The 26,929-nt window shown below is 37.6% G+C and overlaps 1 long non-coding RNA gene across 1 annotated transcript; it reads left to right on the forward strand.

The window, feature by feature from the left end:
• Positions 1–1,548: 1,548 nt before the first annotated feature.
• Positions 1,549–20,198, forward strand: LOC138152315 (uncharacterized). The gene is made up of 4 exons (XR_011166071.1): positions 1,549–1,695; positions 3,950–4,034; positions 6,951–7,325; positions 19,726–20,198. It is a non-coding gene; the product is annotated as an uncharacterized lncRNA (long non-coding RNA).
• Positions 20,199–26,929: the final 6,731 nt, after the last annotated feature.

Genomic DNA, 26,929 nt, shown 5'->3' on the forward strand with positions numbered 1-26,929 from the left:
TGCCAGAAAACCGAGTCATTTCCATTTGAATTATCTTGGGAAGATTCTGAAGATTACCTGACAAGATAAGATACCAGATACTTAGGTCCCTTCTTGGGCTAAGCTGCTAACATTCAGACTCCACTACAGATAGGGTAACTTAGAGGGGCTGGTCATGTTGCTGGTATGCCAAACATAGTTTACCTAAAAGAATATTTTACAGAGAACTCATATAAGGCAAGCACTAACATGAAAGTCAGAAGAAAGGATACAAGGACACTCTCAAAGTTCTCTCTAAAGAAATTTGGAATCAATTGCGTGACATAGGAGACCACACCAAAGGACCACCCAGCATGGTATCTCTGCATCAAAGAAGGCCTTGTGCTCTATGAGTGAAGTAGAATTTCAATAGCTCAAAAGAAATGTGAAACGAACAAATTTAAGGACATCTGCACTTCAAATGTTATGTGGACTATTTGTGCCTGACCTGTGGTAGAGCCTTCTGAGCTCATATTGCTCTGATCAGCCACATTTGGACACACTGTACCTTGAACTCCAACATAGTGATGTCATTCTGGTCCTCTTTGAGAATGGACAACAACCAACCAACCAACTAAATTTTTTTTTTGAGGGGAGAAGATAAGACAATTGGGGTTAAGTGATTTGCCCAAAGTCACACGGCTAGTTTTTTGTGTTGTGTCTGCTGCATTTGAACTAAGGTCCTTCTAACTCCAGGGCCAGTACTCTATTCACTGAGCCACCTAGCCACCCCCAACCAAAGTTGAGAACTTTGGAATCTGTAACATTTGCAAGCTGTCTTGCCTTCTCCTCACCTCAAGCTCCCCAGTAAGTCCCTCCTTCACCTCTCTCCCACCTTTAGATTAATGAGTCAAGGCCAAAAAGTTAAATGAAACAGATTTTATTACAAGGAAGGAGAAAATAGCTTTTTCTTTGTCATTTTAGCAGAAGAAACAGACATTGAAAGGGCAGCTAGGTGGCTCAGTGGATGGAATACTGGGCCTGTAGTCAGGAAGACTTGAGTTCAAATTTGACCTCAGACACTTACTGTGTGACACTGGGCATGTGAGCTCAGCTGTTTGCCTCAATTTCCTAATCTGTAAAGTGAGCTGGGGAAGGAAATGGCAAACCACTTCAGGGTCTTTGCCAAGAAAATCCCCAAAGGGGTCATAAAGAGTCAGAAATAATTGAAAATGACTGTAACAGCTACATAGACATTGACTTGTAGAGACAGGATACCTGGATATTGTCCAGCAATCAAATGCTAGGTCAATTACTCAGTTAATGCTATTTATTGGTTTGGTCAATCTCATTTACCCCTCTGGGCCTTAGTTTTATCACTTGCAAAATAAAGGCACTAGAGAATGATCTTTCACTTTAACACTGAGACTTCTGATGAAAATGGGAAAGGCAGGAGGAGGAAAGGTTGAGGCAGCAACAATGCCCTCACTGGTTCAGAGTCAAGGGAAGGGGCAATCTGGTGACCAATGGGATAAGTGAAACCAAAAAACAGCTCCTGAAACTGTAGACAATGTAACTCTTTGAAAATCAGACTGCCTTTAAAAAAAACCCAATGTTGTGAGGTTGGGGATCTTCTTCCTTCTTATTTTTGCTTAATTCTACAATCACTCCTCCTCTGCCTTTGAGATAAAGTCTGCTGATGCTCGGATTTTCTGAGTGAAGCAAAACTCAGTGCAGGTATGTAAAATATTTGTCTCTGTGCAGGATTTTGTCTCTTGTTTTCCTTTCTTTACCCTTCTAGATGTTTCATTGTCCCTCTGTTTCTATTTCCTTAGTCTCTGTTAATTGGCCCCCAGTTTTTTTCTTGTTCCATCCTTTGTCTGCCTTGTACTGTTGTTTCTTTATTAACCAAACTTCCCACTTTCTGTCTGGTGTTTCTGTGGTTAGGCATTTTTTTCCATCCTGATCTTTCCCTTTGTCTCCCTGTGTTTGATATTTTCTGCTTTTAAGTCTCTGTCAGTCTCATTTATTTTATTCCTTTCTCTTTCTCCTTTTCCTATATAATATAGAACAGACCTATATTCTTGCCCCAAAACCAAGACACAATAATCTTCTGCTTCATCTAGAGAAAATGCTAGGTGGGTTCTCCATGGTAGGTTTGGGACTTTAGCAAAGAGAGATGTTTGTTTTTGTTTCTGGGGTCTTTTTGGTCTTTTTGGAGGGGGGAAAGCCGGGTAATTAGGGTTAAGTGATTTGCCCCAGGTCACACAGCTAATAAGTATCAAGTGTCTGAGGCCTAATTTGAACTTAGGTACTCCTGACTCCAAGGCCAATGCTCTCTATTCACTGTGCCACCTAGCTGTACCCCCAAGAAAGATCTTTGAAGGTGATAATTTCTCATAGGTGTTGAGGTTCTGAAATCTTAGGCTTTTTATGGAAGGATGGTGATTGCAGTGTGCTGGAGTTAAAAGAGATCCCAGGCAGGTCATCTAGGCCATTTTTCTTCTAGAATTTCTTCATTTATTTTTTCATGGGAAAGAAGCCATTGGAGGTTACATTTTGGACACCCTCAAGCATCCTGTATACAGGAACAGGGTGAATTAAGGCAAATGACTTTTAGACCTTAATCTCTCTGAGCATCTGATTTCTCATCTGTGAAATGAGGGAGTTGAACTCAGTGAGCTCTAAGGTCCCTTCTGGCTCTGCCTATGATCCTATGAATCTATAACATACTTTTTTTTTTCTTGTAAAGAGATTTTGGTATAATTTCTTTATTGTGAGCAACTGGATCTGATTTCTGGATAGGCTCCCTTGATAATCTACAAAGTTCCTTTCTAGGAAAGCAAAGAATAACAAAAATTTATCAGTCACAGCTCACTAGATTATGAACTCCCTGAATCAGAGGGAAATGTTTTATTTAATCTTTGTGTGTCCACCAGGACAGGACTCTTAACATTCAGGGGTATGCTAGCAATATTTAATAACTGACTCTCTGGAAAAACAAAATAAAACAACACAGGACATACTTTTAAGTTTAATCTTCATTATTAACACTTTTATCACTTTCTCAAGTTGAACAATCCACAAATCAATAAATAAGCACCTTATTTGTAGCATTTCCTGTGAGCACAGTAAATAGAGTGCTGGGCCTGGAGTCGGGAAGAACTGAATTCAAATGTAGCCTTATTTCTTATATTCTTGCTATATCTGTGTGACCCTGACCTAGCTCTCTAACACTTAACCTCTGTTTGTCTCAATTTCCTTGTCTTTAAAATGGGGATGATAATAGTACCTACTTCCAAGGTTGTTTTAGGGATCAAATGAGATAATAATTGTAAAGCACTTAGCACCATGCCTGGCTGGCCTGACACATAGTAAGTGGTATATCAATGTTAGCTATTATTCTTATTATTTCCAAGGTGTTAAATGGTCACATTGAAAATTTAACGGTCTCATTAGAGGTGGCCTTGGCAACATGGTCGATATGTAATAAATTGTTGGGGAAGTTAAAGGTCAGGTCTGGGTTAAAACCCAGAGCTCAGTCAGGAGTAGCATATATTTAGGGGTGGAAGGGACTTCAGAAGCTATCTATCTAGTCCAACCCCAATCATTTTATAGATAGAGAAACTGATTCTCAGAGAGCTTAAGTGACTTGCCCAAAGGTCACACAGGCAGGATATGAACCCAGATTCTCCTGTTCCAAAGCCAGAATGAGTATGCAGAAAGGGGTTAGGGGGGAAAGTTATTTTGACCTCTCAGGTCTGTCTGCTGTTTTTCTCGTGGTTCCCTTGTCTAGTTACTAATTCATAGGGTGGCTTTTTTTTTCCTTAGAAAATCTCAGTGGAGTATGAAACAAGTCCTGTGTCCAGGACACAGGATAAGAATCTGAGTCAAGGATCAGTCACTTCTTCACTACTCTATGGGGTTTTTTGTTATAATTATGTCCTTTGTTAACGGCTTCTACTCTTTTTATCATTTTCCGTCTTCCCAGGCTCAGACTAAGAAAGAGGCAGGAAGGTTGCCATCAACCATGAAGTGGCTCATCATCACCATTGCTCTCACCCTTCTTGTCACAGGTGAGAGAAGATGGACATCAGATAGCCTTTCCTTCATGAAGGACCTGGAATCTAGGGGATAGGGAGAAAGGAAATTTTTCTTATCTTGGAAGGGATCTAGTGAACCTATGTTCCTTTTGTGGCCTGAAGCTTACTTTGTTGTCTTTGAGGCCCTTCAGAAGGGAGAAGTGGAAACCTAGAGCAGAAGTCTAGACTCTACTGATCACATGGTGATTGTGGATAATGGTGGGAGGGTGTTGGGTTCAGGTAGATTTGGAGCAGAAACAGAACTCCTAGTACCTGGCTCAGTAGTGAGGGCTAACTGTGCGGTTTCTGTCTTAAGTTAACTTCCTCTTCTATGTGCTGGCTGTTTGGAGGTTCCAGAGTCAGAAGGGACTTCTGGATAGAAATATTCTACCAGGAAGAAGGAGTGACTTAAGGAGTTTGTGTGGAACATAGGGACAAGAAAATAAAAATTCTTCCTTCTACTAAAATCTTTTTTTTGGAGGGTGAGGCTAGACCTGTGATTTCATTGGTGTTCAGTATGCAATTTCTATATCACCAGATCACAGCTAGTATGTATCTGAGACAGGACTGGAGACAAGTTTTTCTCTCTTGAAGGCCAGCTTTCTAATTAGAACAAGAGCCACATAATTTTGAAGTTAGAATGGACCTCAGACATCATCATCTCCAGCCCCCCTTATGTTTTAGATGAGAAACTGAGATCCAAAGAAGGGAAATCCCTTATCCAAAGTCAAGTATCTAATGATTGGTCACTTGTCTCTAATGTCAGAATTCTCTGATTATAAATTCCTTGAGGACAGATACCGTATTGTTTTCATCATTGAATTCTCAGAGATTAACAGTACCTTGCACATGGCAAATGTCTGTTGAATGGATAAATATAATTAATATAAATGAATAATATATAATAAATATAATAATATAAATGAATAAATTTAGATTTTAGATTTGTGTTTAAAGGGTTCCCTTTACACCTCTCCCATGTCCCAACCAGAATAAATAATTAAATGTCACTGATCTTTTCTCATGTTTAATGAGGGAGCCTGAAATTTGTTTTTCCCTTTTCCCTTCCTATCATTCCATCTCCCTCATCTCCCTGTTTTTAGGAATCTTATGATAAAGGAAGGGAGTCATTCCCATTGTAAGTAACAATAACATATAACTTAAGGCTTTCTTATCCAGGAGAATTTAATTTTAAGCTACTTAGTAACTAAGAGATTGCTAAATTAAGCTTTTTTTTTTCACTGGCATTGTGGACATCAGGGAGGGAGTGTTTAATTTTTTCCCATAATCACACCAGGTAGATATTATAGCTCTGCCTAACCCTATACCTAGGTTTCCCTAACTGTAAACTTTTCTGTTAAATACTTGATTTTTGCCCAGAATCACAGAAGTCAATTCAATTTAAGAAGTATTCATTCAAAGCCTACTATGTGCCAGGTACTAGAAATTCAAAAACAAGTATTTTAAGTTGTTTCTACCCTCAAGAAACTTTTAGAAAGGAACTCAGATCATCTAGTCCAACATACTTATTTTATATGAGGAAAAAGAAATAACTCAAGGTGACATAGTGACCTTGATCTTTCTATGTCTCAGTGATGATAGCCTTTAAGCCATTTCTCTTCTTGGTTATTAATGTTGTAGCCTACTCCTATCTACGACAATTTGTTCACCTGTTGCTGTTTAAGTGACCCTCAATTAGTTACAGAAATGGGACTAGAATCCAGTTCTCCTGGATCTCAGTTGAGACTCATTCCATTATGTCATGCTGAGATTCCTTCTTATTCTGAATTTCTGTTCACCAAGGAAGATATCCTTCTTAGCCTTAATGAATTTTGGGAGAACAAGGAAGACCCTGTAGGCATCATGAAATTTCCCTTTCTCCCCAGCTATCACTGATTTTGGCTCTGTTAGAATGGTTTATGTTTATAGTGAAAAGAGGTTGTAATAATTGAGTTTTGAGGTGGGACAATTTCTATTCTTCATTGTACTTTTGGAAATAAATGCGTAAAAACAGTACTGGAATATATTATATAACCTCTCTTCTTCTCTTACTATCTTTTTTAGGAATAATAGGACCATAGATTTAGAGATATAAGAGTCCTTAAAGGCCACTGAATTCAACTTCCCTAATTTACAGATGAGGAAATTGAGGCCCAGAGAAGTTAGATGATTTGTCCAAGGTGATACAGATAGCAAAATCCCTAAAGGGCATTGAGTGCAAGTTACAGAGAAGCAGATTTCAGTCGGATAAAAGGAAAACTTTCTAATACTTAGAACTAAGGTAGAATAGGTTGCCTTGAGATGTAACAAATTCTCTGTCATTTCAGGTATTTAAGAAAGAGATACTGTAGAAGGGATCCCTGTTCAGATATATATATATATATATATATATATATATATATATATATCCAAACATATCTATCTATCTAGTTATCTATCTATCTATCTATCTATCTATCTATCTATATCTATATCTATCTATCTATCTATCTATATATATATATATATATATATATATATAGGACTAGATGACATTTGAGATTCTGTCTCTGAGATTGGATGAATCTGTGATATTTTGCAATTTTTTCAATCTCCCTGGGTCTTAGTGTCCCCATCTGTAAAATGCAGATTTTACTTTTACATTGTTCCTCATAAGGTTGTTGTGTAGATGGAATATGATAGTGTTTGTGACAATACTTAGGAAATTATAAAGCACTATATACAAATGTAAGGTGTTATTATTCTTAAATAGTGTTTATTAGGGTCTGAGATTGAATTAATTTTTGTGGGGCTAAAAACTCAGTCTTACTGAAGGCTAAAAGCTTTCTAAGCATGGTTCAGGGTACAGAACATGAGGAAAGAGAGGTATTGTAAAGAGTCATCTAACCTTTTACTTTTTTCTCTTTGAAGGACCTGAAAAGGCACACACAGAAGTTCAAAAAAACAGCTCTAGTAGTCTGAGTTGTCCATCATGTACAAAAGCCAGGAATGAAGACAAAGAAAAAAGAAATGTGGAGGGAAAGATAGACGAACCTCTTATGTCTGATCTTTTAGGGCAGCAACACTTGCTGCCACCACTGTCACGGCAAGATTTGAAAGAGGAATGGAACAGACCCCTGTCACCTGCTATGTCAGAGGAGGAAATAAGTAAAAAAAATTATTCCAATGGCTTACTCTGTACATCTTGCAATTTACTAGGACCTCAGCGAATCTGCAGGGAAGAATTCAAGTGGTGTATCCACCAAAACAAGAGTTGCCTCTTTCTCTACGGGAACGCAAAAATGGGTACTTATTTTAGTCTTTCTACACCCCTTTGGGCCACAGCTGGGGAGGGGTTCACCCCCAGGGTAATGAGCAACATGTTTGTGGTGGGGGAGAGAAACTTGGGTATGAATAGAAGCAGTTGGGCTGGAGGAAGGGAGTAGGCTAGGAAAGCTGAGTAAGAGGAGGAAGTGGGGTAGTGAGAGTACATTTGGAGAAGGTGGGAAGTGGAAAGTATGGGGAAATAGTAGTAATGATCTGAGGTCAGTGTTCTGGCTTACTGGGTAAGTGCTTAATCTGCTTTGGAGAGGTGATTGAGAAATTTCAGAAATACCCTAAAACTTTTCAGTTTCATTCTGGAAACATGGGAATTTCTTCTGGGGTTGAACAGGGATGGGAAGGGGACAATTGTAGCTTATTTCTCTGGATTTGTTCGTTTTAAAAAACAACTCCCCCCAAAGAACTAGGAAGAAATGACTCTTACCTTTGCTTTTCTGCCTTTGTGCAGAAGGATATCAAACAATTATTTGAGGACCGTAGTTGGTGATTTGAGAACGGTCCTATTGATATTTGGTTGGTTGGGGACTGGAAGGATTATGAGACTGATACTAGAAAAATTCCAATAATGACTCTACATGAAGCTTCCTGGGATAGAGAATCTTAGTCAGAACTATAGAATCTGGGGCAGCTAGGTGACACAGTGAGGAGAGCGCTGCTTTGGAGTCAGGAGAACCTAAGTTCAAATCCAGTCTCAGACACTTGATACACTTGCTAGCTGTGTGACCTTGGGCAAGTAACTTAACCCCAATTGCCCTGCCTTCCTCCTTCCAAAAAAGAGACCAAAAGACCTGTAGAATCTGAGTTGGAACAAAATTTACAAGTCATGTAATCCAGGACATACCTGACCAAAAATTGCCTCTATAATATCCTTAACATGTAAACCCAATATATGTTTTTAGAGCTATAAATCTATAGGGAATTCATTACCTTGAGAAGTGGCTAATTTGACTTTTGGATAGCTCTGATTGTTAGGAAACTTTTTATTACATTAAACCAAAATCAGCTTCCTTGTGAGTTCCTCCCATAGCCCCTAGTTCTATACTCTGGGGCCAAAGAGAATAAATCTAATTCCCTTTCCACACTAGTGTTTCTGATGTCTGATTGTAGATATTGCATCCTACTCTTGACTATTAAAAATTATTTCCTATAGGCTAGCCTTTCCTTCAAGTAATCCTCATGTCATGGTCTCCATACCTTTTTCTGTCCTGTTTACATTCATCCAGATACCCTTCAGCTTATCAGTCTACCCTAAAATATGGCATTCAGCACTAAACACAATATTCCGTTGACCAGAGCAGGATATTATATGTCTGCTACTTCCTTCTTAAGAAAGATAGATCTTTCTTACTGTAGCTTAAAATCATATTAACTATGTCATCAATTTAACCTATAATTCACTAAAATCTCAGAGCTCTTTCATATGTGCTATCTATTTAGCCACTCCACCATTTTATCCAAACCACTGGAAAAAATGTTAAGCTGCATAGGAACCATTATTTCTACTTCAGATATCATATCCTGGTACTTTCTACTGAAGATCTTTCAAATTGACAGCAAGCCATTAATGACTAATTTAGTCATTCAGTCATTTCTATTGTACATAGAAATATTCTGTTATAGAAGTAGCCCACAGTGGGGCTTAGGAGATGTTGGTAAGCACTTGGAAATCTAGATGAACTATAATTCCAATACTGTGGTAGTATGAATAACCCTTTCAGAAAAGAAAATGAGGTTAGTTTGGCCTTGTCTATTCATGATTAAGTTATGTTAGTTTTTGATCATTGTTTCCTTTTCTGGATATTCAGTAATTATTCCTTTAATGATAGGGATAGGGACTGGAAGTGTGATTTCATTGATATAAGGAACTCACAGGTGAGAAAATTCTACTAAATGTAGGCTATCACCTCAAACTTATAGTCTTCGAGAGTGGCCTAGAACATTGAGAGGCTAAGTTAGTTGCCAAGGGTCACACAGATTGTGTATGTCAGAGGTAGGAGCTGAATTTAGGTCTTCTTGGCTTCAAGGCTGACTTTTTATCAACTATACCATACTGCCTCTCTTTATTAATATATTCTAAACTTATTTTCTTCCTTCCTTCCTTCCTTCCTTCCTTCCTTCCTTCCTTTCTCTCTTTCTCCCTCTCTCCCTTCCTTCCTTCCGAAAACTAAACTCAAACTCACTTGGTATAGTTTGCAGACTCACACTCTTTAAAAAAAAATAAGGACATTTGCCTTTCCCCAGTCTTGTAACATCTTTCCTATTTTCAACAATCTTTAAAGATCACTGACTGGCTCAGGGATCATATTTTCCAGTTCATTCAGTAATCTAGGCTATATATAACTCTTATGGACCAGGTGATTTGAACTCATGTAAGGCATCCACATGCTCTCTTACTGTGTCCTTACTTTTATTGAGTTTCATGTTTCTACAATCACTTTTTTCCCTCTTCTTTTATGCCCAAAGGTTCTTCTTGGCAGAGAAACTAGTAGCAAAAGAGGAATTGGGTAGTACTGCTTACCTTCCATAATCAATTTTCATCAACTCCCCAACCCCTTTCCCCTTCTTTCATCAGAAGTAGCTTAACTACCACCCCCCCCCCCCCCCCACTTTTTACCCAGCTTCTAATCTTTTTTTTTTTTTGGTCTTAGCGTTATTAATTTGGACTCTATTGTTATAGGACCATGCCACAATTTGTATTCATTTTTAGTTATATGCTTTTGCTTCTATCTTCTCTACCTGTCTTTTAAAAATCTATTTGTTGATGAGTTTCTTGTTCATACACATTTATTTCTTTAGACAACTTCCCCCTTTCTTCATCATTAGAATTATTTTTCTTTATGTTTTCAGAATTTAATTCCTGAGAGCCTCCTATCTTTCCTGGGCTTACTTCTGCTATAGAATATTAGGCTATAGGAGCCTACCAGTCCTTTCTCTGAACCCTTTGAAATCTACTTTTCCCAAATCTAAGATACATGTCAATCTAGGCATGACTTTTCACAAATCCATTATTGAGTAGATGCTTTTCCCCTCAGTGTTCCTAGGGTTTCTTGGTTATACTTGGTTGGTGAGAAGCAGTTGCAGAAATTCCCTTTGTCAATTCCTCCACCTTTTGATAAATGGAATAATCATTAATGCAAGTCAAACTGCTCTACCTTTGGCACAAAGAGCCATCAAATTGGTCATTGAAGCCCCCCTTACTCCTCAACTTCACATATTTTGTCATTTTGGCCTTTCTTCCAGAGCAGGGCCAGATACAGCACTCCCTCAGGATTTTAAGTTATCTCTGAAGAATTGAGGTGACTTTCTCCACTGCTATTGGCTTGTACCCCTATTCTTGTGTTGATCACATTGTTAATAGTCTTAGAACCCTAATTCCAATTTACCAATTAACACCAATTAGTTTTGTTTTTTCAAAGAGGAAATGGGAGTTAAGTGACTTGCCCGGGATCACAGCTAGTAAGTGTCTGAAGCTGGATTTGAACTCAGGTCTTCCTAATTCCAGGGCCAGTGCTTTATCTATTGCACTACAATACTGCCCTAATATAAATTAATTTTCTAATATAAATTTTAAAAATTTTGAGCTTATAAATACAAGACAAGAAAAGAAAAAATAACATTGTCTTGTACACAGCAGAACATAGGAGAGGATTCACTATAAAAAAACAAATTCTTATTTTAAGAAAACCTGTATAATAAATACTGCTCATTGTATCCAGAGCTGTCCATCTTTTCTTTGCCTCCTTGTAGGTTTTCTTTGTTCTTTGCTGTGCATTTCTTATTTTATCCCTTCTTCCCCATCCCGAAGGAGGCTACAGTTAAGCATGGATATATATTTGTATTTATATGTATATACACACATATGTATACATACATGTATACACATAAACATAGATATTTATAATCATACATATACACTTACATATGTTAACCTGTACTATGCTTATTTCCACCTATCATCTGTTTCTCTGAGGGTAGATAGCATCCTTCTTCATAAGTCCAACTCTTTCCATGCTTTTCTATTCCAACTAAACCACATTCTGTCAGAGAGATTACCTCAACAATACTCTCACCTTATAATATGGTTTAAGGTCTGATACTACTAAATCTGTTTCCTTTACATCTATTTTTTCCCTGGTCTCTCTGAAGTTTCTGACCCTTTGTTGTTCCAAATAAACTTTGTTACTATTTTTAACTCAGTAAGATAATTTTTAGTAATTTAATTGTAACAGCATTACATAAATAGATTAGTTAGATAAAATTGTCATTTTTTAACATTGACTTTACCTACACTTGAACAGTATTCAATAATTTAGATCTTACTTTATATAAAAAGCATTTTATGTTTATATTTGTATAGTTCCTGTGTCTGTTTTGACAGGTATATACTCTCAGGTATTTTATACTGTCCAGTTATTTTAAATGGTCTAAAACAATATTGAATCGTATAGCTGCCATATAGTATAGTTTCCCTATTTTCCTCTTTTGATTAAATCTATTTTCATTTTCTCTTTCTTTCTTTCTCTCTCCCTCTCTCTTCCTTCCTTCCTTCCTTCCTTCCTTCCTTCCTTCCTTCCTTCCTTCCTTCCTTCCTTCCTTCCTTTCACATGTACATAGTACTCAGTTGACATAATTCCTTTTGAATAAGGTTCCTTCTGAATAAGGTATATGTGTTACCAATTCTAGTCATGGGTACCATCCCACCAAGTCTTACTGATGCATATGGGATCAAATTTTCCTCTTTGTATATGTTCTTTGTTTATTGTTCACACTTCATATTTTTGTATATGGTCATCTCGGACTATGAGTTTTCTTGCTATATTATTTTGAGGGGATTTTGTAGATTATTAAGTATCTCTATTGCTATTCTTTTTCCTACCACTTAGCTATTCTCTATCATTTTTGACTTAGTGAATATACATAAGCAGTTTTCTCCCTTCTCCTCCCTTTTTAGTATAAAACCCCTTTGATTAATTTTTCAGGAAGAGAAATACATCCTTACTAATCTTTGTTAGGTGCATTTCATCCCTGGCTATAAATTTACCATTCTCTCTTTGAGACTGTTTCCAGAAATCCAAATCCTGTTCTTAAACACCATCTTCTTAACTGACTATTTACCTCACAAATTTGCCTTTATTTTCTTAATTCCTCTCTTGTAATCAGCAGCAGTAATAAGCACAACTTTCAGGTTTTTTTTTTCTTAAACATAGAACTTCACAACCCTTAAAAGTACTTTCTCGGCTCCTTCCTGACAGAGTGGGCAGTATTCTTCTTCCATAGTCCCCTGACTCTGTTAAGTGATGAAAAGTATGTTTCATTCTATGTTCTCTGTGATTAAGATTGGCCATTGTAGCTACTTGGAATTTGACCTATTTTTTGTGCTCTTACAAATTATTGTTCTCTTTGTATATATTGATCTTCTGCTTACTTTACATCGCATCATTTCATTTAAATCTTTCCATGTTCCTCTGAACTCCTCTTATTCACCTTTTGCAGCAATGTAACATTTGATTACCTTCACATACCACAGTTTATCATTTCTAGGTTGATGAGCTCTTGCTTTGTTCTTTGCTACTATAAAAAGTGCTAATGTGACCTCCTTGTGGCACATGCCCCGGGGTAGGATGCCTGGGTCAAAGGGTATGAACATTTTTATTCACCTTTCTCACATAATTCCAAATTATCTTCCAAGATAGATGAAGCAATCCAGATCTCTACCAATTACTATTATTATTGTTTGTATTAGTATTCCTATCTTCCCTTAGCTCCTCCAACTTGACTATTTCAATTTTTTTTTGTCATCTTTGCCAGCTTGCTGGTTGTGAAGTAATAATAGCTAATTGCTAAATTTATATAGCTTTTATAAGGTTTGTTTATTTGTAGGTTTTACAAAGTGTTTTACATACACTGTCTCATTTGATCCTCACAACAACCCTGTGAAGTAGGTACTATTATTATCCTTACTTTATGGATGAGGAGACTAAAGCTGAGAGTGATTCACCTGTGATCACAGTGGGCAACTGTGGGCACACTTAGTGAGCACATGCAACTACTAAGTGTCTGAGGCAGGGTTAGAACTGAAGTCTCCCTGGCACCAAGTCTGACACTCTAGTTGCTTCTTAAAATCTCATAGCCATTCTAATTTGCTTTTTCTCTTATTATTAGTGCTTGGGGGCATTTTTCATATAATCCTTGATTTTGTCACATCCTTCAACACTCCAAACTCCTGCCACAGCTCAGAATTCCTCTGTCTTTTCAGATTTTTTTCTTTGTTCTTACCTTGAATCCACTCTTTTGTGTTTTTTAAGAGATACTTCGTTCTCCCTGATGATCTGTAGAATTCCTCATCCCCTTCTTTGCCTTCTGGCTTTTTTCCCCCTTAATTGGAGGCAATCAGGGTTAAGTGACTTGCCCAGGGTGATATAGCTAGGAAGTGTCTGAAATCTGATTTGAACTCAGGTCCTCCTGAGTTCCTCCAGGGCCAGTGCTGTTTTCACTGTGCCACCTAGCTGCCCCTGCCTTCTGTTTTAGAAGGAAGGCCAATTTATACTTTAAACATAGATAACAATTACTTGACCATGGAGGAAAGACAAACAAGACAAACCTAGCTGAATTCCCAGAAGTCAGATCTTCAGTTAGTTGTTAAGGGGAGAATTTACCTAGTAACACACAAACATAGAATCTCAGAGTTGGAAGGACCTTCAGAAATGATCAAGACCAATCTTCCCTGGGAAAGAATTACTGCTACAATATCCTTGTTAAGCAATTTCCCCTTGAATACCTTCAGTGAAGAAGAACCTACTGAGATATACTCTCCTTCTGCCCAACCCACCTCTCACAGGCATGTCACATTTGGATATTTCTATTTAAATTTTTTTATTAAATGTTGAATAAAATCTGTTTCCTGAAATTTTTACCTATTGCTCTTCTGGTACTGAGAAGAGAAAATGTAATTCCTTTTTCATATATTAGCCTTCCAAATACTTGAGGGCAGCTCTCATGTCTTCTCTATCCCCTACTCCATCCCCCCAAAAGGAAAAAAAGTCTTTTCTATAGGCTATTTTTAGTTCCTTCAACTGATTTTCTTATGGCATGGTCTCTACTCCCTTCACTATCCTGGTTCCTGTTTTTGGAATATCCTCTAGCTTGCCAATATCTTGCTTAAAATGTATTTCCTAGAAGTGAACACATAATTTTAGTGCCATCTGATCAGGAAAGAGTACAGTGAAACTGTTACCTCCCTAGTCTGGGATATTTTGCCTTCTTTTTTTTGGCTTCCATGTCATATTTCTTTTCCAAAGAAACTGTTGTCCATGCTGGCCTCCTCCTGTGGACTTTATATTTATCCCTATTAAATTTCACCTGATCAGATTCAGTGCAAAGTTCTAGCCTATTGATATATTTCTGATTTCTGACTACAAGAAGTTCACACACACACACACAGTTTTTTGGAACAAAGCAAACTTTAAAAAGAAGCAGTAATATAACTATTATACTTGCCTGGGAAGTTGATATTTAAAATGCCAAAATATGAGACATTTTATGAAACATCTGAATCAATTTCACCTTCGACTTGGTTCTGTACTCTGTCCCTCTTCTGGCAAGCCATGTCAGAGTTTGAATTCCTCTTTCTGTCTCTGGTAATTTTCTCCTCCAAGAACACTATAATAAACAAAGGGTATACCTTCCTTATTGCAGCTGGTACTGATTGAGATTGAAAACATCCTATTTAGTCCATCATAAGGTTCTTATTGGGTCACGTATCCTCAGGGAAAAAATCCGTATGGAAAAGGTAGTCATCAGCCTGAGGCCTTTGCCAAGTTTCATCTATCTGAACTCCTGAACCTAAATGTCTATTTTGGGACAGTGCTTTTTCCAGTCACTCTGCCTCTTCAGTTTATAGTATCTTGAATTATGAAGGACATTTCTCTTATTTCATTTTTTTTTAAAGCAATTGGGGTTAAGTAACTTGCCCAAAGTTACACAGCCAGTTTTTGTGTGTGTGTGTGTGTGTGTGTGTGTGGGTATTAAGTATATGAGACTGGAGCTGATCCCGGGTCCCCCCGACTCCAGGGCCGGCGCTCTTACTCACTGTGCCACCTAGCAGCCCCTCTATTTCATTTTCAAAGCATTTTCCCACATAAATATTTTAGGTTTTATTTTCCCTTATTTGAAATCATGTGCCAGTTCTGGCTTAGAGAGTTTTCGGGGAGAGTAGTTGTAAATAAGAATATAGTAGGGATATATATTCTTGTGTTTATGACATAGCTGACCATTGTGATGGAAATAATCCTACCTTTACGGGGATTATAAGATTTAGAGGTATAAGAGACTTTAGAAAACAACTTCTATCAACCAAACTTGTCATTTTATAGATTAGAAAACTGAGGCAGGTAAGTTAAGTGGCTTGTTCAAGGTAACACTAGTAGTAGTACTTGGATGCAAAATGATATTGTCTCACCACCCTGCCTCTGACCTGTGTTAGAAAAATTCAGTACAAAAAATACAAAACCCCAAAATAACCAAATAGATAAATTGGAGTATGATATCACTCATAATAGAGTGATCCGTTTTTTTTTCTTCCACAAAACAAGTCACTGGGTGAGGGTCCCTGGCAAGGTCAGTTTACATAATCAAAGAAATGGAATTAATTTTATATGAGATACCTATGAAAGCACTTTGAGAAGTAGAAAGCCTCGAAAAAATGCATTGCACAATTATTATTGCTTGTATCGGCGCTAGAGCTTGAAAGCGATGATTTAAGGTTAGTCTTTTAAAAGATTAGTATTTAGATAAAGATTGAGATAGAAAACAGTTTCAATATTTTGATGTTTATATAGTATTGTTGATAAAGATTCTCCATTCTGGGTTTGCCTAGATGGTGTAGTGGATTTGGAGTGTGCTTGGAGTCTGGAGGACCTGAGTTCAAATTTGACCTCAGATACTTATTAGTTGTGTGATACTGGGCAAGTTCACTTAACCTCTGTTTGCCTCAGTTTCCTCAGTTGTAAAATGGGAATAATAACAACACCTACTTCCCAAGGTTATTCTGCTAAAATGAGACATCATTTATAAAATGTTTAGCACAGTGTCTAGTATTTAGAAGGCACAATATAAATGTTTATTCCCTTTCCTCCTTTCAATGGTAAGTACTGTGACACATTCACAGGGGCCTCACCAATATATAAGGTTGTTGTTATTTAGTCTCTTTGTGATCCCATTTGGTGTTTTCTTGGCAAACATACTGGATTGGTTTGCCATTTCTTTCTCCATCTTACTTTAGAGATGAGGAAACTAAGGCAAACATGGTTAAGTGACTTGCTCAGTGTCACACAGATAGTAAGTGCCTGAGGCTGGATTTGAACTTAGTTCTTCCTCACTCCAGGTTCAGGACTCTATTCACTGTGCCATCGAGCTGCTAGGACATACTAGGAGAGGGAGATTTTTTTTCTAATCTCTTGATGTTGTGTAGAGGTATCAAAGGAACATACTGGCTTTCCATTAGTTATCCTCATTGAAAAAACAAAGGTCTCAGCATTGTATTTAGGGTCAGATCTACTAGAATTAAAGGTTTATACAAAAATCTTCAAATTTCAAGATACTACTCTACTTGGCATAATAATGTGATACTGGGCAATATCACATAATAATAACCACCTGGAATAATAATGCTATGGAGAGAGAGAGAGAGGGAAAGAGAGAGAGAAAGAGAGAGAGAGAGAGAAGCAGATATAATCTGGTAGCTTGTAAATATAGTATTATTACAAGAAATCTAAATAGTTATTTCAGGTTAAGCATTTAGATGTCAAATGTTGTAGATCAGAACAGAATTGTTTCATCTCAGGGAAACAAACTCAGCAATCCTACTTGTAACTGTAGTAGTGATAGTGTGTTATGATGTGGTGATCAGGGTTATTCAGACATTTCTATTTGCTTCTCATGTAATTATTGATTTGTTGCTCAGATAGGTTTCCCAGTGCAAGCACTCATCCTCCTCCCTGAGAAATAGTAAAAATAAATTAAAAAAAGGTTCTAAAACCCTTTTTATCCTTACTCTGTCTTCTGCCAGAGAGTGATTTTGGCCTAACCTCTCAGTGTTAGATCTGATTATCTTTCTTCCTGGCCTCAATGATCTCTTCCCAACTGTATTTCCAGTAAGTATATCCTGACTAGCAGAAGCTTGTGGTTAACACTCATTATAAAGATGAAGTAAATGTTTAAAATGTTCCTGTGCTCAGAGGAAAAGACTTCAGGCTACTATAAAAGAGTTCAAGGGAGAAAGGAGATTCAAGATGACTAAATTAGGATGTTAAGTGTGTTTCAACAGCCCAGCCTCTGATCTGAGATACCTTCAATTAGATTCACCCTGGTGACGCTCAGAGTCTTGTCTTCTTTCTTTGTGAGGGTACCTCTGGCTGTGCTTTCACTTTTTTTAGCTCTACTGAGCTTCTTGTAGTTAAACTTTCTTCAGCTGCATGCATTTTCTCTTCACTCCATCAGGAGATGGGATGTTCTCTTTGAAACTTTTTCCTACACTTATTGAACTGACTTTCAAAAATGTTACCCAGAAGATACGGCCCATTATTTCATTATTAGTGCTTATTTTCTGAATCACTCCAGGGATTCATTTGTAGCTCAAAGAGAGCACCTGACAACTGCATTTTTATAGTTGGTTTAGCAACTCTTTATCTGATCTCTTTTCTGTGATTAGATTTATGAAAAACTGAATTCCTTAAATAGTGTAAAGAGAGACAAAACATAAAATATAATCTCAGGATCCCAATGAGATAATTTTTTAAAAATTATTTTTATTTCCAAATTCTCTCCTTCCCTCAGTCTCCCCCCATCCAATTGAGAAGGTAAAAAGTATGAGACTCTTTATACAAGTGAAATCATGTAAAACATATTTCCATATTATTCATGTTGCAAAAAAAAGCGAAAAAAAATGTGCTTTCAGTCTGTACGCAGTTCATCAATTCTCTCTCTGGAGGTGGGTAGTATTTTTCAACCTGAGCCCTCTGGAATTGTCATGGATCATTGTATTATCAGAATAGCTAAGTCTTACACAGTTATCATCACTATATTGCTATTAGTGTATATGATATTCTTCTAGTTTTGCTCATTTCACTTTGCTTGTATTGTCTTCCCAAGTTTTTCTGAACCCATCTTCTTCATTATTTCTTACAGCACAATAGTACTCCATTACAATCATACACCATAACTTATTCAGCCATTTCCCAATTGTTGGCTATCTCCTCAATTTCCAGTTCTTTGCCACCACAAAAAGAGCTGCTATTTTCTTTTGGTCTATTTAGGATACAGATGTAGTAATAGTATTTCTGGGTCAAAGGTATGCAGTTTTATAGCCCTTTGGGCATAGTCCCAAATTGTTCTCTCGAATGGTTGGACCATTTCACAATTCTACCACTTGTACATTAGTATGTCTATTTTTCCATGTCACTTCCAAGCAGTTGTCATTTTCCTTTTCTGTCATTTTAGCCAATTTGATGGGTGTGGGATGGTACCTCATAGTTGTTTTAATTTTCATTTCTCTAATTATTAATTTTAGATCATTTTTCATATAGCTATTGATGGCTTTTATTCTTCTGAAAACTGTTTATATCCTTTGACTATTTATTAATTGGGGAATGGCTCTTATTTTTATAAATTTGGTTCAGTTCCCTATATATTCAAGAAATGAGAATTTGCTATAAAATCCCAACCTCCCAAGTCCAGTTTCCCGCTTTCTTTCAAAATTTAGCTACATTGACTTTGCTTGTGCAAAAACTAATTTAATGTAATCAAAATTATCCACTTTACCTTCCATGATCCTCTTGCTCATATTTTGTCATGAACTCTTCCTCTGTCTAGAGATCTGATAATTTTTTTCCCCGTTTTTCCCTAATTTGCTTATGATGATCAAACTCTTTATGTCCACATCATGTACCTATTTTGACCTTATCTTGGTGTATGGTGTGAGATGTTGGTCTGTGCCTAGTATAAGATTGGGAAGGGTTGGTAAATTCCAGAATCAGAAAATTAAATTTCTTTAAGGAAGCTACTAAACTTGTTACTTGGAGAGTATTAAAATAAACAGAGGCCCAATGAGAGTGTGGAAGGTAAGATAAAAAATTCATAGAATGACTTAAGTGAAATTAGGGAGATATGTAAAGAAATAGCTTCAGTCTTTAGGGTTGGTTGTTATCAGTAACAGTTGAGTGACTTGTATAATATGAGATTTTGTTTCTTTGTTAAAGAGAGGGAGGGTTATAGGCTCCATGGATTAAAAGCCTGCACCAGGGGGTTAGAAGATTGATGAAATCAAGGACAAAAAGAGAAGGAAAAGCTCATTTCTGGTTCTTTGCAGGTGAGTCTTACTATGACATAATAATGAAGAGATGTGCCACTGAAGAAGATTGTCGAGGAGAAGTTAAGACCTTATACGGTTTCCCATTCGAGATTAAGGAGAAGATATGTATAAATGCTAGACCCCCTTTTCAATCCAAAGGCCCAGTTTTGTTCTCCTTTCCAGCTCTTCTGGCCATCCTTCCCTGGGTGCTGTTTTTCTGAGTAATCTTCTATTCAGCCAGCCAGCTACTACTGAATCACAGAATGTGAATTTTCCAATTAGAAGAAATATATGATTCATTAGCCTCTACAGTTTTCACTGACAGTGTTGCTTTTCTATGAGTAGTCTAGAAGTTACTTGTTCATTTTTTTTCATTTCTCTTCTTTAAAGCAAGAGACTTTGTATGATCTTCACTGTAGGGATGTCAGAGCAATTCTTTTTGTTACACTAAGTTGCTTCTTAGTATGATGATTAAAAAAAATTTCAAGAGACATAGTATGTGAGTTAATCATTTTATTAATAAGGCCAGCACATTTATTAATTAAAGGATGGTAATTTGGCCATCTCTCTTACCCAAAGACTTCTCATGACAGTAGACTCACAGTTTATATGCCCTTTGAAGAATAGGTGTTCCTGAGGGGGTACCCATAAACTCTGACTGGCTAACATAATGGGAAGTGGGCTATATATTAAAATGAGAGTCTTGGGGTACATGACTTGGATTACTCAAGTCTTGGTCAAAGAGATGTCAATTTCCATATCACCTGTTCAACAGAAGGGAAAATCTACACTTTCCCAGACATATATAAGAAAATACAATGAGCAGGAATGTATTAGCCCAAACTTAGAATTTCTTTTATTGTCTGATTAGATCTTGGCCTAGGTAAATCTTTAATAGAAATTTCCCACACTGGTTGGTTTCTGGATGAGGAAGTAATAAAGGGAAAAAACTTGGTTCCAATATAATAATTAAGTGCAAGAGAGAAATGCTCATTTCTAATAGATTGAGTTTTGTAATAACAAACTTCCAATGTTTGTCTACCTTCATGATGGAAATATGCTATGAGAATTATCAATAAGCAGGACATAGTTATAACAGCATCAAAACTGGTCCTCAAGGCCTACACTGTTGTGCCAAAAGGAGTAAGACGAGACCCTCGAGAGTAAAATTTGTAAGTGGATTTTATTTTCTGAAGGACTGTTCGGGGTCAGGCCCAAATCAAGCAGTGAATCTGCACAGACAATGTGCCAGTTTTTAAAGGGATGCTATTTGGCCAACGGTTAGGTATTACACAAGCAGAAACTTGCAGAGGCCAAGAACAGTGATTGGTGGTCAGTACACACCTTGAAATTCCCACTGGCACCAAGTCTCCCTGACCTGGAAGCCTGCCCACCTCTGTGAAGGTTAGCTGACTGGGTAAGGGCAGAGATCAGTGGGGAGGGGACAGGAAAGAATGGGGTCATGCACTACGGTGAATTTACAACTGGCTGAAATTCCTACTCAGGGATCTGTTGGGGGCAGGTGGAGATGACCTGGCAGTCTGCTCACTTCCCTGAGGGAGGGCTGAGGTTGGGGGAATGGGAAAGCCAGGCACAACATTCCCTACTTCTTGTGTAGGTATTTCAAACCCTTGACATGGTTGGGGCCACATCATCCAGTTCAGCCAGTTCTGATCCCAAGGGCTGGTGGCAGGGGGTCCCTTAATTAGTAATTTAACAGATAAAACAATTAATGAGGTAGGGTCCTGAGGCGGTCAGGTTTTCCCATCAGTCCTCTGATTGGATTTCTCCAGGAAAGAAGCTGTCTCAAGTAAAGGCCAGGTCTGGACTTTTGGGAAAGCTGTCTGCATCTGATGTCTTTTTCAGATACCTTGGCTGGGGAAGGCGGGGTAATCTTTAGATGACGAGTTCAAACGTACAATATGTACAAACTGGTACAACCAGCCAGACCTGACAAGAGCTCCCAGAAACATGATTTTACATTTAAAGGTCCAGTTTTCTAGCCATGCAAGACTAGGTTCAAACAGTATAAACGAATAGTTCAGTTTTCTCAGCCACACAGGGCTAGGCTCAATCAATACAATGAGGTTTTTCCTCACAATTTTACAAAATGACGTAATTACATTGTCAGGTACACAATTACAAGTCACCAAGATAACCAAGGAAACTTACATACAAACTATACAATAATCATAATGAACATACAATTTCTTGTATCCCAGCAACCTATTTCATTTAAACAACACTTTTAAATCCCAGATGGCTCATGTAGTTACAGAATTTAAAAAGGAGTTCTGCTTTTCCAGTTCAGATCTTGAGATGACCAGATAATTCTGACTTAATATAAATTAGCACAATTACTTAAGATTAGTTCCATATTTTGAAACTACAGAGAATTTTCAGTTTATTTATTTTTTGTTATTTCAACCTTTCCTAATTCCTACACCTGGTACAGGAATCTTTTAAAATACGAAAATCTTTTTAAAAAATGATTTTATCTGCCCTTTGTAAAATAACAGACAGATGCTTTAACAAAGTAACACTAGCTTCACCTTTACCACTATCTTATCCAATCCTTGTGCAAAAAACCAAACTCCAAACCTCTGATCTTATTCCCAAACATGCTCAAAGCATAAATTCACATAATAGAAAATTTTTAAAGCCAATTTTTATACATCTGTATTTAACCCTAGGTATCATCTAAGTCTGATCCTGTTGCTCTCCTCAAACTTCACTATGCTGGTCAATTAAGCATCTATTTCATTTCATTTTACCTTATTACTATTCATCTCCTTCTTTGAAGGATGTTATCTCTATATTTATTCATTTATTTGTCCCTGAATATTACTTCTCAATAAATTTGCTATAGAAAAAAGGAGGGACAATGTCATGAACCTTATCAGAAGGAAAACTTCCTTAGCTATGTTTGGATCCAGGCATGAGTCATTTCTGGTAGTCATTTAGATAGCTACCAGGTGCTGAAAACAGGGCTTAGGCATAAATAGGTGGGGGGTTTCCTTTTCAGAAAGAAAAGGCATAATCAGAAATAAAGTCAGAGAGATCCCACCTGGGCAGTGTCCGAGGTTGTCCCCAGACTTTTCCAAGCACAGATATCCACCTTGAACAGTTTGCAGCCTGCAGTCTCTGCCATCCCATCATTGGCTTTTATGACAATGGATTTCTGTAATTAAGGCTCAGAATGACAGAAAAATGTACAGCCCCCCAAATTATTAAATAGCAAATAAATATGGTCTAGTATCTTTCACATAGGGACATCTAAAATTTGATTGAGCTATTAATTACAAACTCAAGTTACAAATCTTTCTGCCTTCCCAAAATTTCCTCATGCTCACTCAACATACTTCCAAAACTGATATCAACTATCTGGAAACAGGATGGGCTGGATGAACCCCATTTGTCCCCAAACCTTCTTATCTGCTTTGTTCAGCTTTCCATAAATAGACTTTAAAGATAGTTTGAATTAACCTGGTGTTAGGAAATGGTATCTTTCTTTTCTCTCAACTAAAGTATCTCTGATTAAACTAAATATCAAGCACCCAAGTACCCCATCATTCCCCCCCTTAAACAGCTGGGACCCAAAGTCATTTGGGCCTCATGCTGAGGGAGGACATAGAGCTGTCTCTGTTTCATAGGGTCCCACCATTTATGGGTCAGTAGCCAGTGGGTACTCAGCCTGAGATGACATCTGCAAGTGAAGGGTGCTGAGCCTAGAAGAAACATATCTGTCAAAGAGATTAAACAACGGCCAAAAAGGAGTAGGAGGAAAGTGACCAGAAGTGGGGTGAGGATGGGCTAGTATAACTCAGACTATTTCAATTTCCTTTATATTTCTACAAACTACATAAACAAGATACTTCATAATTTATTATTCTTTTACTAACATAACTATACTGCCTTAAACAATAGAGGTTCCTGACTTGAACCTCACAACTGAATAGTAGAGACATACATCCTTGTTTCACAAAGCTTATTTATTCCCTGATTATATTCATTCTGGAATAAAGAGATAGATAATTCAGAAACTGGATCTTTAACATACATTCAGTTACAAATGTTAACTTTTGCTTAGAACATGGAATAACTACAAATTCATATCAAAACAGCAAGATCTTTTCTGCTTTACAATATCATTAAACTTTTATGAAGATAGTTGAAAACTGTTAAAATGATCTTAAGTAGTTGGCATAACTTTCTGCACATGTTCCAATTCTAGATGAAAAATAATACTAGATTTTCTAAAGAAGGAAAAAAATCACCTTAAACAGCAAATTTCACCAATCACAGTTTAGAGCATTTTAAAAAATTCTTATGGGCTGTTATCAGCAATAAAAATTTACCAGGTCTCACAAATATAACGGATTCCATTTAGCATCTTTCCTTCACTAATCTTATAGAAATCCCTTCTACCTGTACATGAACTTGCAATTTCTCAGAAATTTAAGTCCATTGTTTAGGGACTATGTGACTAAAACAATTTCCTTTCCCTAATGTAAACTCCAATTAATTACTAATCTAGTGACCTTAAATGAGCTGGAAGTGTTTTTCAAATTTTCATATACAAACAAAAATTTGCATTACCACTTACATTCTGGAAACCTTCAGATTAACACCAATACATCCATATATATTTTCATTTGCTCAATAAGAGTTCTACAAAACACAGCTCCAATTCTCTTAGTATAGAGAATTATTCACCTCATCATTACATTTCCATAATAACCAAAATTTAAAATGAAATATCAGCAGTATTATTATTGCCTGTTTGAAACCCCCAAAAATATTAATTTTAAATTAACAAATTTTACAACATAAAAACCCAATATACCTGCAATACAAAATCCAAATTTAAAAAAATTTCTGTAATACTATTTATATTTCAAGATACTTTTTAAAATTCACTAGCTAAACAGACTTTTAGAAACACAATACAATCTTAGAAAGATGGCAACAACATAACAATGAATTTCAAATGACATCAAATGACTTATAAAATAATTGGTCATATCCTTGCATAGGCTTCAAAGTTATATTCAAAGAGATACCAACACATGCCAGTCATTGCATTTTACAATCGTTATACAATTTTGATCACAAGTGTTTCACAAACACTATTAATTTTCCCTTTAAAAATTCAGGGTATAGGTCAAATTAAAAACTTGCTTTTTTTTTTAAAGCAATCCCAATATCCTATTTCCAACTTCTTAATGATTAATTCTTAGAATTTGCGAAAATATTTTGTTTGTTTGTTTTTCTAGCTTTCATTATAATTTCAGGCTGGGCAGACCAGGACTATAAAGAAAGAGATGATACATATTCACCAAATTAAAAAAACTTCAAAATATTACAACACTTGGGTCAAAGTGTCCCATTCATCATTTTCTATTCTTTTAACAATATAGCCTTGTCAATGGGGGAAGGATAGGGAGAAGAATCTTGGTGGATTTTTTTGAAAGTGAGAGCTTTGAATCTGCCAGTTTCAAAGCTTCACCTCTAAGGCTTTTCTTTTACAGAGCTAAGTAAATTCCCAATCTGCCTTAGGGTTAGACTTAGGGGCAGGAGATCCCTAGCCTGCCTGCTTCTTTGATTTGAGGGGAGGATTTCCCAAAGAGGGGCCCACCTTCCCACCTCCCCAATGCCCCATGGGGAGGAGAAGTAACAGCATGGGGTAAAAAGTTTACTCCATGGGGCAAGGTGCCCCTCCCCCCTTGAGGGTTTTGGTTTTTTTTTGACTCATGGCCAGAATCTCCTCAGTCTCACCCTCGGCCTGACACTGGGGCCAGGCTGGCGAGCCCCTCTTCTCCCCCCCCCCTCCCCCCAGCCTCTGCAATGTGGAAGGGGCCACATTTCTGAAGTGGAGAAGGGAACTTATACTAGGAAGGGGCTTCCCTCTGGGTTAAGGGATTCCCTGAGGATAAGGATGGCTGAAGTGGAAGAGTGTTCTTCTGGGGGCTGATGGCTCACCCCGGTCTGGGTGTGGGGGGGGGGCAAAAGGGGACTCTGGGAGGTTATGATGGGGTGCTTGGGATCTATGTCTGTAAAATCAATTTGTAATATCAGTTTGTAAAATCAATTTGTAAAAACCAGTTTGTAAAATCATATTTCCCCCTCCCCAGCCTCAGAGCATTAACTCTGCCCAGCAACCCCTGCCAGCACTCTGCCCAGCAACAACTCATGAATTGTTTATCTCTGCTTGAACCAATAACAAGCTACACCTATGAATCCTTCACTAAACCATCTATAAACATTTTAGCTTAGGCAAATGTTATCTCTCCTTAGTAAAGTGCCCAGCTGCCCCTATGAATCCTTCAATGCACTATCTATAGGTTAACTCCTTAGCCAATTATCCACATACTGAGTCTCCGTTAGCCTTGGTTCCCAACATCCATCTTGTCAAACATGACACTGATGGGTGGCAGACTAGGCACCTCTCAGTCAGCCCTTGACTGCTAGCTGACAGTGACGTTTCAGGACAAAAACCACACCTCCAGATAGCCCCATCTCGGGTTATTTCCCAGTGAATTATGGGCAATACTGCTGGCAGTTGACATTAAAAGTGCAAGTTCCTTTAAGCATGACCACTCCTTAACTATTCCCTAATCCCACTCCCACCCTTACTCACCTAGTTAGCATAATTGACATCTGATTTACTGTCATGACTCCTTAAAAACTATGCCTATGCCTCCTTTAAGTTTGCAGGTTCCCTAAGAACCCCTGCCCGATGAAAAGTATAACAATAACATTTTACAATCCTGACTTAAAGGCTGCTTGGGCCTAGTGAATTCTTTCCAGACTAAATTGCAGGGATCCTGGTCGTTGATATTGATCAGAGGTCCTGTATAACCTATTGCCATTTCCCCATCAGTTAGAAGCCCTGGGGGGGGGGGGGGGGGGGGTCCAGGGCTCTAAGGTGGTGGGAGATTATGTTCCTCACTGTGATCTGGTGGGAGTGTCCGAGAGTGGCTGAGCCACAAGGACTTGGTTGCCCCTTAGGAAAAACAGCTCCGAAGCCTGAAAGGGGGATGGGTGACAAGGTCCAGCCAGACATCAAGAGAAGGGAGCGATCTGGAGGTCCTGGATTTCCTGTGACCTCCCACCATACTGATTGGATAAACTTCCCCTCGGGGGCCAGCCCACCCCAAATGTGAGCCACTTATTCTTCAAGGGAACCCTATATATATATATATATATATATATATATATA

This window comes from Petaurus breviceps, unplaced genomic scaffold (genome assembly GCF_028583685.1).
Source record: "Petaurus breviceps papuanus isolate PSGF00001 unplaced genomic scaffold, PetGlider_PUasm1.0 90925, whole genome shotgun sequence".
In the NCBI taxonomy this organism is placed as follows: domain Eukaryota; kingdom Metazoa; phylum Chordata; class Mammalia; order Diprotodontia; family Petauridae; genus Petaurus; species Petaurus breviceps.